The sequence below is a fragment of the Pseudophryne corroboree genome, unplaced genomic scaffold (assembly GCF_028390025.1).
Source record: "Pseudophryne corroboree isolate aPseCor3 unplaced genomic scaffold, aPseCor3.hap2 scaffold_586, whole genome shotgun sequence".
Lineage (NCBI taxonomy): Eukaryota > Metazoa > Chordata > Amphibia > Anura > Myobatrachidae > Pseudophryne > Pseudophryne corroboree.
Genome location: NW_026970185.1, coordinates 113,153 through 127,887, shown reverse-complemented (window position 1 = coordinate 127,887; position 14,735 = coordinate 113,153). Strand labels below are relative to the sequence as shown.

Sequence of the window (14,735 nt, the reverse complement as noted above, 5' to 3'; positions counted from 1 at the left end):
CTGTTTCCACTTCTTTTTTCTTGAGCCCCTCCCTTCTATACCCTTGTGCACTATCCTGACTTCTCCTCCCGTCTGCTTACTTTGTGCCTTCCAATGCACAATGCAAACTACAGGTAGTGCTGCAGGGCCCACACCCTTTTACTTGCCTTACAGAGCAGCTCTGGAGCTGTTACAGTGCCCAGCTGCTGCAAGAAATCAGCTTGAATGCTTCATGGGATGGGGCATGGCCAACATGAGCCCCACACCAAAGGAGGGTGGGGGTGTTTAATGCGATCTAGGGGTCATCCAAGCAGCGCAAAAGGCCGCCATGCCCTGCACGCCCCTTTTCTCTTTTCATATGCAGATGAGGGTTGAAGCCAACTTTGACCCACTGCTTGGATAACATCACCATATGCAAATCCATCTGCTGCAGGCCTTCCCCCAGGAATGCTTGCACTAGTTGTTGCATTTGGTTTGTTGTTTGGGGGTGCTTCAGTATTAGGCAGCCTTCTGCCCTCCCATGTTCATCTGAAAATATGTGTTCTCCCTGCAGTTGTTGTCCCCAGATGAGAGTTCCCTTGTGCTGCCTCAGTTGAATCTCCTTTACTTGGCAGAGATGTGCATGAGCAGCGGCCCTCCCCAGCCCTATCCCAAATCATACTTATTTTGCATAGGAGATACCATGGTCATGAAGATTACTCTCCCAGGGTGAGGTTCATTCATTGCATTCTGGGTATGCTGACCCCTGTGATTTCCCCAAATGTGGGAAACGCGACTGCTTTATTTGTTGGTAGTGGGGGACTGTGTTTGTGTTTTCCTCTGGTCAGCTCTGGTAAAAGTCAGATTTCTTTGTTTCAGATCTTCCTCTAGCCTTGTTCTTCTTTCGAGAGTTTCCTTGTGCTGCCTCAGTTGGATCTCCTTCACTTGACAGGGGGGTGCCCGAGCAGCGACCCTCCCCAGCTCTAGCCCAACTCCTACTTACCTGCCAGGTGAGATACTATGATCATGAAGGTGCTTCTCCCAGGGCAAGGCTCACCCATTGCACTCTGGGTGTGCTGCCCCTGCGATTTCCCCAAATGTGGGAAACTTGACTGCATAATTTGTGTTTCCCCTGGTCAGGTCTCGTATAATTCAGATCTCTTTGTCTCAGGTCTCTCTCCAGCCTAGTTTGCTGTCTGTTTCCACTTCTCTTTTCTTGAGCCGCTCCCTTCTATGCCCTTGCGCACTATCCTGACTTCTCCTCCTTTCTGCTTACTTTGTGCCTTCCAACGCACAATGCGAACTACAGGTAGTGCTGCAGGGCCCACACCCTTTTACTTGCCTTACAGAGCAGCTCTGGAGCTGTTACAGTGCCCAGCTGCTGCAAGAAATCAGCTTGAATGCTTCAGGGGCTGGGGCATAGCCAACATGAGCCCCACACCGAAGGAGGGTGGAGGTGTTTAATGCAAACTAGGGGTCAGCCAAGTGCCGCAAAAGGCCACCATGCCCTGCACGCCCCTTTTCTCATTTCATATGCAGACGAGGGTTGAAGCCAACTTTGACCCACTGCTTGGATGACATCACCATATGCAAATCTATCTGCTGCAGGCCTTCCCCTAGGAATGCTTGCACTAGTTGTTGCATTTGGTTTGTTGTTTGGGGGTGCTTCAGTATTAGGCAGCCTTCTGCCCTCCCATGTTCATCTGAAAATATGTGTTCTCCCTGCAGTTGTTGTCCCCAGATGAGAGTTCCCTTGTGCTGCCTCAGTTGAATCTCCTTTACTTGACAGAGATGTGCCTGAGCAGCGGCCCTCCCCAGCCATATCCCAAATCATACTTATTTTGCATAGGAGATACCATTGTTATGAAGATTGTTCTCCCAGGGTGCGGTTCATTCATTGCACTCTGGGTATGCTGACCCCTGTGATTTCCCCAAATGTGGGAAACTCGACTGCATTATTTGTGGTAGTGGTGGACTGTGTTTGTGCTTTCCTCTGGTCAGCTCTGGTAAAAGTCAGATTTCTTTGTCTCAGATCTTCCTCTAGCCTTGTTCTTCTTTCGAGAGTTCCTTTGTGCTGCCTCAGTTGGATCTCCTTCACTTGACAGGGGGGTGCCCGAGCAGCGACCCTCCCCAGCTCTAGCCCAACTCCTACTTACCTGCCAGGTGAGATACTATGATCATGAAGGTGCTTCTCCCAGGGCAAGGCTCACCCATTGCACTCTGGGTGTGCTGCCCCTGCGATTTCCCCAAATGTGGGAAACTTGACTGCATAATTTGTGTTTCCCCTGGTCGGCTCTCGTATAATTCAGATCTCTTTGTCTCAGGTCTCTCTCCAGCCTAGTTTGCTGTCTGTTTCCACTTCTCTTTTCTTGAGCCGCTCCCTTCTATGCCCTTGCGCACTATCCTGACTTCTCCCGTCTGCTTACTTTGTGCCTTCCAACGCACAATGCGAACTACAGGTAGTGCTGCAGGGCCCACACCCTTTTACTTGCCTTACAGAGCAGCTCTGGAGCTGTTACAGTGCCCAGCTGCTGCAAGAAATCAGCTTGAATGCTTCAGGGGCTGGGGCATAGCCAACATGAGCCCCACACCGAAGGAGGGTGGAGGTGTTTAATGCGAACTAGGGGTCATCCAAGCGCCGCAAAAGGCCGCCATGCCCTGCATAACCCTTTTCTCTTTTCATATGCAGATGAGGGTTCCAGCCAACTTTGGCCCACTGCTTGGATGACATCACCGTATGCAAATCCGTCTTCTGCAGACCTTCACCCAGGAATGCTTTTACTAGTTGTTGCATTTGGTTTGTTGTTTGGGGGTGCTTCAGTATTAGGCAGCCTTCTGTCCTCCCATGTTCATCTGAAAATATGTGTTCTCCCTGCAGTTGTTGTCCCCAGATGAGAGTTCCCTTGTGCTGCCTCAGTTGAATCTCCTTTACTTGACAGAGATGTGCCTGAGCAGCGGCCCTCCCCAGCCCTATCCCAAATCATACTTATTTTGCATAGGAGATACCATGGTCATGAAGATTGTTCTCCCAGGGTGAGGTTCATTCATTGCATTCTGGGTATGCTGACCCCTGTGATTTCCCCAAATTTGGGAAACTCGACTGCATTATTTGTGGTAGTGGGGGACTGTGTTTGTGCTTTCCTCTGGTCAGCTCTGGTAAAAGTCAGATTTCTTTGTCTCAGATCTTCCTCTAGCCTTGTTCTTCTTTCGAGAGTTTCCTTGTGCTGCCTCAGTTGGATCTCCTTCACTTGACAGGGGGGTGCCCGAGCAGCGACCCTCCCAAGCTCTAGCCCAACTCCTACTTACCTGCCAGGTGAGATACTATAATCAGGAAGGTGCTTCTCCCAGGGCAAGGCTCACCCATTGCACTCTGGGTGTGCTGCTCCTACGATTTCCCCAAATGTGGGACACTTGACTGCATAATTTGTGTTTCCTCTGGTCGGCTCTCGTATAATTCAGATATCTTTGTCTCAGGTCTCTCTCCAGCCTAGTTTGCTGTCTGTTTCCACTTCTTTTTTCTTGAGCCCCTCCCTTCTATACCCTTGTGCACTATCCTGACTTCTCCTCCCGTCTGCTTACTTTGTGCCTTCCAATGCACAATGCAAACTACAGGTAGTGCTGCAGGGCCCACACCCTTTTACTTGCCTTACAGAGCAGCTCTGGAGCTGTTACAGTGCCCAGCTGCTGCAATAAATCAGCTTGAATGCTTCATGGGATGGGGCATGGCCAACATGAGCCCCACACCAAAGGAGGGTGGGGGTGTTTAATGCGATCTAGGGGTCATCCAAGCAGCGCAAAAGGCCGCCATGCCCTGCACGCCCCTTTTCTCTTTTCATATGCAGATGAGGGTTGAAGCCAACTTTGACCCACTGCTTGGATAACATCACCATATGCAAATCCATCTGCTGCAGGCCTTCCCCCAGGAATGCTTGCACTAGTTGTTGCATTTGGTTTGTTGTTTGGGGGTGCTTCAGTATTAGGCAGCCTTCTGCCCTCCCATGTTCATCTGAAAATATGTGTTCTCCCTGCAGTTGTTGTCCCCAGATGAGAGTTCCCTTGTGCTGCCTCAGTTGAATTTCCTTTACTTGACAGAGATGTGCCTGAGCAGCGGCCCTCCCCAGCCCTATCCCAAATCATACTTATTTTGCATAGGAGACACCATGGTCATGAAGATTGTTCACCCAGGGTAAGGTTCATTCATTGCATTCTGGGTATGCTGACCCCTGTGATTTCCCCAAATGTGGGAAACTCGCCTGCATTATTTGTGGTAGTGGGGAACTGTGTTTGTGTCTTCCGCTGGTCAGCTCTGGTAAAAGTCAGATTTCTTTGTCTCAGATCTTCCTCTAGCATTGTTCTTCTTTCGAGAGTTCCATTGTGCTGCCTCAGTTGGATCTCCTTCACTTGACAGGGGGGTGCCCGAGCAGCGACCCTCCCCAGCTCTAGCCCAACTCCTACTTACCTGCCAGGTGAGAAACTATGATCTTGAAGGTGCTTCTCCCAGGGCAAGGCTCACCCATTGCACTCTGGGTGTGCTGCCCCTGCGATTTCCCCAAATGTGGGAAACTTGACTGCATAATTTGTGTTTCCCCTGGTCGGCTCTCGTATAATTCAGATCTCTTTGTCTCAGGTCTCTCTCCAGCCTAGTTTGCTGTCTGTTTCCACTTCTCTTTTCTTGAGCCGCTCCCTTCTATGCCCTTGCGCACTATCCTGACTTCTCCCGTCTGCTTACTTTGTGCCTTCCAACGCACAATGCGAACTACAGGTAGTGCTGCAGGGCCCACACCCTTTTATTTGCCTTACAGAGCAGCTATGGAGCTGTTACAGTGCCCAGCTGCTGCAAGAAATCAGCTTCAATGCTTCAGGGGCTGGGGCATAGCCAACATGAGCCCCACACCGAAGGAGGGTGGAGGTGTTTAATGCGAACTAGGGGTCATCCAAGCGCCGCAAAAGGCCGCCATGCCCTGCATAACCCTTTTCTCTTTTCATATGCAGATGAGGGTTCCAGCCAACTTTGGCCCACTGCTTGGATGACATCACCGTATGCAAATTCGTCTCCTGCAGACCTTCCCCCAGGAATGCTTGTACTAGTTATTGCATATGGTTTGATATTTGATGGTGCTTCAGTATTAGGCAGCCTTCCGCCCTCCCATGTTCATCTGAAAAGATGTGGTCTCCCTGCAGTTGTTGTCACCAGACGAGAGTTCCCTTGTGCTTCCTCAGTTGAATCTCCTTAACTTGACGGGGGAGGGGCTGCCCGAGCAGCCACCCTCCCCAGCCCTATCCCAACTCATACTTATTTTGCATATGAGATCTCTATATCATGAAGATTGTTCTCACAGGGTGAGGTTCATCCATTATATTTTAAAATAGGAAGGTTCAAATTACATATTTGAATTGCATCTATGTGCTGGATTCAAATGTCCCCCCCCCTTCCTTTCTCAATTGTGCCCGTCAGCAGCTATTCTAAGGTTGCTGCCAATGGGTGTGACACATTAATTTCTTCTGTGGGGTACACTGGACTCCACAAGGATTCACATTGGGGTGTAGAGTAGGATCTTGATCTGAGGCACCAACCGGCTCAAAGCTTTTGACTGTTCCCAAGATGCTCAGCGCATTCTCCTCTATAACCCCGCTTCCATGAACAGGGAGCTCAGTTTGTAGTTGTTGCCTTCAGTAGCAGGCCACTTAACAGGGGCCTGCCTCAAGCAGCCTATTCTTAGCTATTAATTTTGACAAGAAAAGAAGAACTTTTTTTATGAGAATCTACAAGGGCTGCAGCAGGCTAGGTCTAATAGACATCTTTACTGCAGCTTCATCACTCCCAGCGGCGCTGTATACTCCCGTGCCCTGGTTGCTGGGTCACTGCAGCGGAGGCTCCGGTTTCTTCCTAAGGTCAGTCACACACAATGTAACACCCCGGTATAACAAGTGTGTAAACTATGTGGAACAGGTCAGGGATACCTTGATGGACTATTCCTCCTTCAGCAGCAGCTCTTCTCTATTCCTGGCAGAGAGGCAAGGTTTCCCCAGACACAAAGAAAGGCAGGCAGGGCTTTGTATGAAAGAATAAATGGTTTACCACATAACTCAGAAAAGGAACTGATTACAGTAGGGAAGGGAAAGATTTGATTCAAGCAACTTAAACACAGACACCATATACACTTTAAGTCATTACACAAATGGTAATATAACTAAATCTGAGATTAATACTATGTTGCTTAGTAATAGAAATCAACTTATGCAGACAATATTTAAGTCCCAGATAACATTGGTGTCACAGCAGGGAGTCTCTATGTGCACGTTGGGGCCCGGTTATGTTGTTACATAGTTATATGCAGCTATTGTCTCCTTTAGCTGTGAACAAAATATTGTAGCTCTGTGTAGTAAAGATGATTGTTTAAAACAAACTGGAGCTGCTTCCCATGTAAATCGCTGCATAGGTATAGTAAATATAGGATAATGTCCTTTGCAGTGGAGTAGGTTTCAATATAAATATGGATTTATCTCACCCAGTCAATAGATGTTTCTGAGGCAGTTTCCCCTCAGATGTAGGCCAGTCAGCATTGGTATAAAGGCTTTATACTCTCCTGTCTCTGACACTTGCTGTGCACTCTCTTGGCTGAGAGTGTCATGGCGTTCTTACTTGTTAATTGCTGCACTTCCACTGCTGTATTTTGCACTACTGCTTACTCTCTCATGCAATTTTCAGCTTATTTGTCTCCCCTCTCTCAGCTGCTCATCTCTGCGTAATGGCGTCGCCAGCTCTTTCCTCACCATGGCTCCAACTGACTTCTCAAACTGCTGTTCAATTTTCTTTTAAATAAACTTTATTTAAAATGGCACAGGCAACTACACTGTTGTCAAAAATGTCCTTGTTGTTATGGGATATCACACGTGCCCCCCCCCCCAAAACATGCGTGTCCTCACGCATTTTGGTTTTATCCCTATATAAACTTCTCACTATATCCAGTCACATTCATTAGTGAACACAGTTTATGTCTGAAACATTAACATGTATCAACATTTTTAACATCAGTATCTGATAGGTATAATTCCTTTTGTGCTATAGTACATTAACACATGCTCCTGGAGCAATCGGTTGAAATCTGGACAGTATATGGTCTTGAAAAGTTTGTCTAGGAAACCTCAACCCCCCTGCCATGGATGAGTATTGAACTCTTTCTAAACTGTCTTTGGGACATGCTGTACAAAACTGCAGCTGACTATGGTGGTTTTCTGTTTTGCAAGCCCTAGTCTTCTTGCCTCCTTGTCGGTGACAAACCACCTTAGTCTGCTGTAAATACATTTTATGAGCCTCTTCCATTCCATCTTGGGATTCAGTATCACAGCTGGTTTGGGACAATGGATTCTGGAGAGAAAGAGGCAGCAAGGTTCTTCTTACAGAACAGGTTGGACAGTTTCGGCACCATCTCTTGATGTCTTCCCTCATTTCAACCCAAAAGAACTTTTTCCAGATGCTTGTTTCCATCCTTTTGCACCCAGGGTGACCTGACTTGTCGTGATATTCTTCAAGCACATAACAAGCACTTTGTCTTGGAATTACAAGTTGACTGATCCTATAATGAGTATTAGGATCTTCACTACATCGAACCAACTGTCCTTTCTCTTCAAACAGCCTTTCTCGCTGTCTCAACAACTTCAGGAGTTCTGGCGAGGATTCTTGCCTTTGTCGCTTGGTCAGGTATTTCCCAGTCTTCAGTAAGGCTTTGAGGTGTCTTATCATCTGACTTTTATCTTGCAGGTGGTCAAAACTGGTTCCTTGAATAGGTTGCTCACAGTTTCTAGAACTGGATGCTATATTATTCATGCCTAACATTGAAGCATTCTTTCGGATAATCTGGACACTGGAGATGGGCATTTCTATCATTATTTGGCTAGCCTTATTTTTTTCATGTTCCTCTCTTACAGATAATTCTGTTATCATTCTTCCCTTTTGTTTGGCTATCCCAGGTTGAAGGCCTTGTTTCTCCTGGAGCTTGTCAGTTTGAAACTCTCCTTGGAGTGCTGCTACGAGCTCCTCACAGCAGTTCCGCAACACATTCATGCCCACTATCACTGGAGGCAATCCATCATCTTGGGCAGTGGTGATGATGAAGCCTTGCTGTGGTAGCACTGTTCGTCCGATTTGAATTTCAGCTTCCCAGTATCCTTTGCAAGGGATGCAGTGCCCATTGCTTGCAATCGGGTTTATCAATGTGGAAGTTGACGGAAACATCTGTTCCTCAGTCCAATGCTGCTCAAACTGTGTTGCTTGTATTGTGGTCACTTGTGATCCAGTGTCTAAGAGAGCGGGCATTGAGACTCCATTGATGCAAACTTGAACCACCGGGCATTGGCTAACATAACGGGTTAACCACATGAATTTGGAGTTTAAATGATCTGGCTGCTCAAATTCTCTCTTAATTTGTCCGCTTCCTTCACAGCTTTGAAAAATGGGTCGCCTTTGGGAGGCAAAGTGGTTGGAAAAAAGTGTCTCCATGTTTCTATGTAGGTCCCATTGGGAACTGTTCAGTGGTCTCCTCTCCTGGCACCATTCCATTTCTTCATGGAGCAGTGCCTGCTGTCTCTTCAGAATCTGCAGGTCTCTGCGCATCTCTGTCACACTACGTGTCAGTTCAGCCAGCTGACCTCGTAACTCACTAGAAGAGTCAAATATGCATGTCTTTGAACATGGCACTGTCACTCCTTTTACTGTAGGTGGGTAAGTAGCTCCTTTAAAACTTGACTCCTGGGCATCAGAATTCTCTTGATACCGTGGCATCTCTGGAATAGACTCTTGTGGAACAGCCCCTGAAGTAAGACTAGAGCCTAGAACTTTAATCGCAGCCTCTTTAAAATCCAGGAATGTGCTTCCAGGCTTCTGCAATCTCAATAGTCGCAGCTGAGTTTTTACAAATTCGCCCCTTGCACCTTCAGTGAACTGGTCCAATAACATTTTCTCTTTGTCATGCACTTCCTCAGGGTCTGCTTGCTGAACATCTCTGAGTGCTTCCTGCAAGCTGAGGGCATAGCCCCGTAGTGACTCTCCTGGTTGTTGCTTTCGAGCAAAGAAGTGCATTTTAAGTTCTGACACTGTCCTTGTGTCAAATGTGGTAGCAAGCCTGTTGAGGATCTGGTCCACAGTCTTCTTCTCTTCAGTAGGCCAAGAAGTAACCTCTCTAAGTGCAAGCCCTTTCAACTGTCCCATCAAGATCTCCACCTTTTGCTGCTCTTTCAGCGGGTACAGACGAAACAAAGACTGCAGTAGTATCCTCATCAGTTTATTTTTGTCAATTACCATTTTAATAATCGGGTAAAGAAAATTAAGTGGATTTTTGAAAGAAAACAATACTGTCAATATACTATTAAAACAAATTAAAATGGTAAAAGTTATTGTACTTTAAGTAAAAATAAAAGAGCAAAAATATCAATCCCAGTTTTGGATTACTTTAATTAACAAAAAAAAATGCATATAGCAGAGGATAGTTTCAATCTGCCTACCTCTGGGCTATAGACCCAGCATGCTTCCATTACAGTACTCTGCTGCACATGTAATTGCAAGAGATCCTGAAGCACTCACTCATCATGGGAAAGTACCAATGTGTTTCTTCATTGGTTGATGGAAGAAACATCTTACAAAAACTCTCCAGATTATTGACTATTTAAAGTTTTTCTAGGAAAAGTTCTAGATGAATGCTTATCAGCCTTTGTCAGTACGTACTTTTGCAAAGTGTCGCTGTGGCGCAATCAGTTAGTGTGTACGGCTATTAACCAAAAGGTTGGTGGTTCAATCCCACCCAGGGACGTAATTGACCTTGTTATCAGATTTTGGTGATCTTTAAGTAGACAAGTCAAAATTTCAAAAACCCCTGTTATGGTGTAGGGTACCTGGCCTTCTCTGATGTAATCAGAGTTAGATTTGATTCAGTGGTTTTATAAAAACAGCTAGGAAGCACAATTTAGCAGTGTTTGCAGAGAAAAAGAAATATGCTGGCAAAAAAATCCAATTGAGTGATTAAACAGCTCTTCATTTTCTGGCTTTACTTTTATGCTAACAAATTTGTTCTCTGAAAAGTGTCCACAAAGCCAAATATCTGATTAACATCTTTGTAGGGATGGTTTTTCACCTATTACTAAATTAAACTTGCTTCATTGGAAAGGCAGCAAGATGCATCCTCATTTCAATATCTACTGAAATAATACAGGTTGACACCAGGAAACATTAACGCCACTGCATCCTTGCTGCTTTCTCATGTGGAAGTCTGTTTAATGTGAAAACAAGGTGATATCTAATTAGCACACAGGTAAGGAATTAAGAAAATCTTTATTTAAGGGTGAAGATGTTTCTCACAAAATTGTTGCCCCAATGCATCATTGAAATTCAAGCTGGAAAGATGATTTTAATATATCACTTGTACATTTTGTATTGCTCTTCTGGTGACAATGTAGTTTGTTTTTGTCAATTACCATTTTAATAATAGGGTAAAGAAAATTAAGTGGATTTTTGAAAGAAAACAATACTGTCAATATACTATTAAAACAAATTAAAATGGTAAAAGTAATTGTACTTTAAGTAAAAATAAAAGCTAAAATATCAATCCCAGTTTTGGATTACTTTAATGAACAAAAAAAAATGCATATAGCAAAGGATAGTTTCAATCTGCCTACCTCTGGGTTATGGGCCCAGCATGCTTCCATTGCAGTACTCTGCTGCACATGTAAGTGCAAGAGATCCTGAAGCACTCACTCATCATGCGAAAGTACCAATGTGTTTCTTCATTGGTTGCTGGAAGAAACATCTTACAAAAACTCTCCAGATTATTGACTTTTTAAAGTTTTTCTAGGAAACGTTCTAGATGAATGCTTATTAGTCTTTGTCAGTATGTACTTTTTGCAAAGTGTTTCTGTGGCGCAATCGGTTAGTGTGTTCAGCTATTAATCAAAAGGTTGGTGGTTCAATCCCACCCAGGGACGTAATTGACCTTGTGATCAGATTTTGGTGATATTTAAGTAGACAAGTCAAAATTGCAAACCCCCTCTTATGGTGTAGGGTACCTGGCCTTCTCTGATGTAATCAGAGTTAGATTTGATTAAGTGATTTTATAAAAAAACAGCTAGGAAGCACAATTTAGCAGTGGGTTGCAGAGAAAAAGAAAAATGCTGGCAGAAAAATCCAATTGAGTGATTAAACAGCTCTTCATTTTCTGATTTTATGTTTATGCTAACAAATTTGCTCTCTGAAAAGTGTCCACAAAGCCAAGTCTCTGATTAACACCTTTGTAGGAATGGTTTTTCACCTATTACTGAATTAAAAATGCTTAATTGGAAAGGCATCAAAGATGCATCCTCATTTCAATGTCTACTGAAATAATACAGGTTGACACCAGGAAACGTCACTGCATCCTTGCTGCTTCCTCATGGGGAAGTCTGTTTAATGTGAAAACAAGGTGATATCTAATTAGCACACAGGTAAGGAATTAAGAAAATCTTTATTTAAGGGTGAAGATGTTTCTCACAAAATCGTTGCCCCAATGCATCATTGAAATTCAAGCTGGAAAGATGATTTTAATATATCACTTGAACATTTTGTATTGCTCTTCTGGTGACAATGTAGTTTGTTTTTGTCAATTACCATTTTAATAATCGGGTAAAGAAAATTAAGTGGATTTTTTAAAGAAAACAATACTGTCAATATACTATTAAAACAAATTAAAAAGGTAAAAGTTATTGTACTTTAAGTAGAAATAAAAGAGCAAAAATATCAATCCCAGTTTTGGATTACTTTAATGAACAAAAAAAATGCATATAGCAGAGGATAGTTTCAATCTGCCTACCTCTTGGTTATGGACCCAGCATGCTTCCATTACAGTACTCTGCTGCACATGTAAGTGCAAGAGATCCTGAAGCACTCACTCATTATGGGAAAGTACCAATGTGTTTCTTCATTGGTTGATGGAAGAAACATCTTACAAAAACTCTCCAGATTATTGACTATTTAAAGTTTTTATAGGAAACGTTCTAGATGAATGCTTATTAGCCTTTGTCAGTATGTACTTTTGCAAAGTGTCGCTGAGGTGCAATCAGTTAGTGTGTACGGCTATTAACCAAAAGGTTGGTGGTTCAATCCCACCCAGGGATGTAATTGACCTTGTTATCAGATTTTGGTGATCTTTAAGTAGACAAGTCAAAATTTCGAAAACCCCTGTTATGGTGTAGGGTACCTGGCCTTCTCTGATGTAATCAGAGTTAGATTTGATTCAGTGATTTTATAAAAACAGCTAGGAAGCAGAATTTAGCAGTGGGTTGCAGAGAAAAAGAAATATGCTGGCAAAAAAATCCAATTGAGTGATTAAATAGCTCTTCATTTTCTGGCTTTATTTTTATGCTAACAAAGTTGTTCTCTGAAAAGTGTCCACAAAGCCAAGTATCTGATTAACATCTTTGTAGGGATGGTTTTTCACCTATTACTAAATTAAACTTGCTTCATTGGAAAGGCAGCAAGATGCATCCTCATTTCAATATCTACTGAAATAATACAGGTTGACACCAGGAAACATTAACGCCACTGCATCCTTGCTGCTTTCTCATGTGGAAGTCTGTTTAATGTGAAAACAAGGTGATATCTAATTAGCACACAGGTAAGGAATTAAGAAAATCTTTATTTAAGGGTGAAGATGTTTCTCACAAAATTGTTGCCCCAATGCATCATTGAAATTCAAGCTGGAAAGATGATTTTAATATATCACTTGTACATTTTGTATTGCTCTTCTGGTGACAATGTAGTTTGTTTTTGTCAATTACCATTTTAATAATAGGGTAAAGAAAATTAAGTGGATTTTTGAAAGAAAACAATACTGTCAATATACTATTAAAACAAATTAAAATGGTAAAAGTTATTGTACTTTAAGTAAAAATAAAAGCTAAAATATCAATCCCAGTTTTGGATTACTTTAATGAACAAACAAAATGCATATAGCAAAGGATAGTTTCAATCTGCCTACCTCTGGGTTATGGGCCCAGCATGCTTCCATTGCAGTACTCTGCTGCACATGTAAGTGCAAGAGATCCTGAAGCACTCACTCATCATGCGAAAGTACCAATGTGTTTCTTCATTGGTTGCTGGAAGAAACATCTTACAAAAACTCTCCAGATTATTAACTTTTTAAAGTTTTTCTAGGAAACGTTCTAGATGAATGCTTATTAGTCTTTGTCAGTATGTACTTTTTGCAAAGTGTCTCTGTGGCGCAATCGGTTAGTGTGTTCAGCTATTAATCAAAAGGTTGGTGGTTCAATCCCACCCAGGGACGTAATTGACCTTGTGATCAGATTTTGGTGATATTTAAGTAGACAAGTCAAAATTGCAAACCCCCTCTTATGGTGTAGGGTACCTGGCCTTCTCTGATGTAATCAGAGTTAGATTTGATTACGTGATTTTATAAAAAAACAGCTAGGAAGCACAATTTAGCAGTGGGTTGGAGAGAAAAAGAAAAATGCTGGCAGAAAAATCCAATTGAGTGATTAAACAGCTCTTCATTTTCTGGCTTTATTTTTATGATAACAAATTTGTTCTCTGAAAAGTGTCCACAAAGCCAAGTATCTGATTAACATCTTTGTAGGGATGGTTTTTCACCTATTACTAAATTAAACTTGCTTCATTGGAAAGGCAGCAAGATGCATCCTCATTTCAATATCTACGGAAATAATACAGGTTGACACCAGGAAACATTAACGCCACTGCATCTTTGCTTTTTTCTCATGTGGAAGTCTGTTTAATGTGAAAACAAGGTGATATCTAATTAGCACACAGGTAAGGAATTAAGAAAATCTTTATTTAAGGGTGAAGATGTTTCTCACAAAATCGTTGCCCCAATGCATCATTGAAATCCAAGCTGGAAAGATGATTTTAATATATCATTTGTACATTTTGTATTGCTCTTCTGGTGACAATATAGTTTGTTTTTGTCAATTAACATTTTAATAATCGGGTAAAGAAAATTAATTGGATTTTTGAAAGAAAACAATACTGTCAATATACTATTAAAACAAATTAAAATGGTAAAAGTTATTGTACTTTAAGTAAAAATAAAAGAGCAAAAATATCAATCCCAGTTTTGGATTACTTTAATTAACAAAAAAAAATGCATATAGCAGAGGATAGTTTCAATCTGCCTACCTCTGGGTTATGGGCCCAGCATGCTTCCATTACAGTACTCTGCTGCACATGTAAGTGCAAGAGATCCTGAAGCACTCACTCATCATGGGAAAGTACCAATGTGTTTCTTCATTGGTTGATGGAAGAAACATCTTACAAAAACTCTCCACATTATTGACTTTTTAAAATGTTTCTAGGAATCGTTCTAGATGAATGCTTATTAGCCTTTGTCAGTATGTACTTTTGCAAAGTGTTGCTGTGGCGCAATCAGTTACTGTGTAAAGCTATTAACCAAAAGGTTGGTGGTTCAATCCCACCCAGGGACGTAATTGACCTTGTTATCAGATTTTGGTGATCTTTATGTAGACAAGTCAAAATTTCAAACCCCCTCTTATGGTGTAGGGTACCTGGCCTTCTCTGATGTAATCAGAGTTAGATTTGATTCAGTGATTTTATAAAAACAGCTAGGAAGCACAATTTAGCAGTGGGTTGCAGAGAAAAAGAAATATGCTGGCCAAAAAATCCAATTGAGTGATTAAACAGCTCTTCATTTTCTGGCTTTATTTTTATGCTAACAAATTTGTTCTCTGAAAAGTGTCCACAAAGCCAAGTTTCTGATTAACAC

At 42.7% G+C, this 14,735-nt stretch overlaps 8 non-coding genes across 8 annotated transcripts; all 8 read left to right on the top strand.

Moving 5' to 3' along the window:
* The first annotated feature begins 636 nt into the window (after window positions 1-636).
* LOC135034843 (U1 spliceosomal RNA) lies at window positions 637-801 on the top strand. The gene has a single exon (XR_010229964.1). It is a non-coding gene; the product is annotated as a U1 spliceosomal RNA (small nuclear RNA).
* A 152-nt stretch (window positions 802-953) lies between these two features.
* Window positions 954-1,116, top strand: LOC135034838 (U1 spliceosomal RNA). Its single transcript, XR_010229959.1, has one exon. It is a non-coding gene; the product is annotated as a U1 spliceosomal RNA (small nuclear RNA).
* Window positions 1,117-1,790: 674 nt separating this feature from the next.
* Window positions 1,791-1,954, top strand: LOC135034956 (U1 spliceosomal RNA). Its single transcript, XR_010230057.1, has one exon. It is a non-coding gene; the product is annotated as a U1 spliceosomal RNA (small nuclear RNA).
* A 152-nt stretch (window positions 1,955-2,106) lies between these two features.
* Window positions 2,107-2,269, top strand: LOC135034836 (U1 spliceosomal RNA). The gene has a single exon (XR_010229957.1). It is a non-coding gene; the product is annotated as a U1 spliceosomal RNA (small nuclear RNA).
* Window positions 2,270-2,940: 671 nt separating this feature from the next.
* LOC135034930 (U1 spliceosomal RNA) lies at window positions 2,941-3,104 on the top strand. Its single transcript, XR_010230032.1, has one exon. It is a non-coding gene; the product is annotated as a U1 spliceosomal RNA (small nuclear RNA).
* A 152-nt stretch (window positions 3,105-3,256) lies between these two features.
* On the top strand, window positions 3,257-3,419 carry LOC135034871 (U1 spliceosomal RNA). Its single transcript, XR_010229986.1, has one exon. It is a non-coding gene; the product is annotated as a U1 spliceosomal RNA (small nuclear RNA).
* Window positions 3,420-4,093: 674 nt separating this feature from the next.
* Window positions 4,094-4,256, top strand: LOC135034832 (U1 spliceosomal RNA). Its single transcript, XR_010229953.1, has one exon. It is a non-coding gene; the product is annotated as a U1 spliceosomal RNA (small nuclear RNA).
* Window positions 4,257-4,409: 153 nt separating this feature from the next.
* LOC135034857 (U1 spliceosomal RNA) lies at window positions 4,410-4,572 on the top strand. The gene has a single exon (XR_010229973.1). It is a non-coding gene; the product is annotated as a U1 spliceosomal RNA (small nuclear RNA).
* Window positions 4,573-14,735: the final 10,163 nt, after the last annotated feature.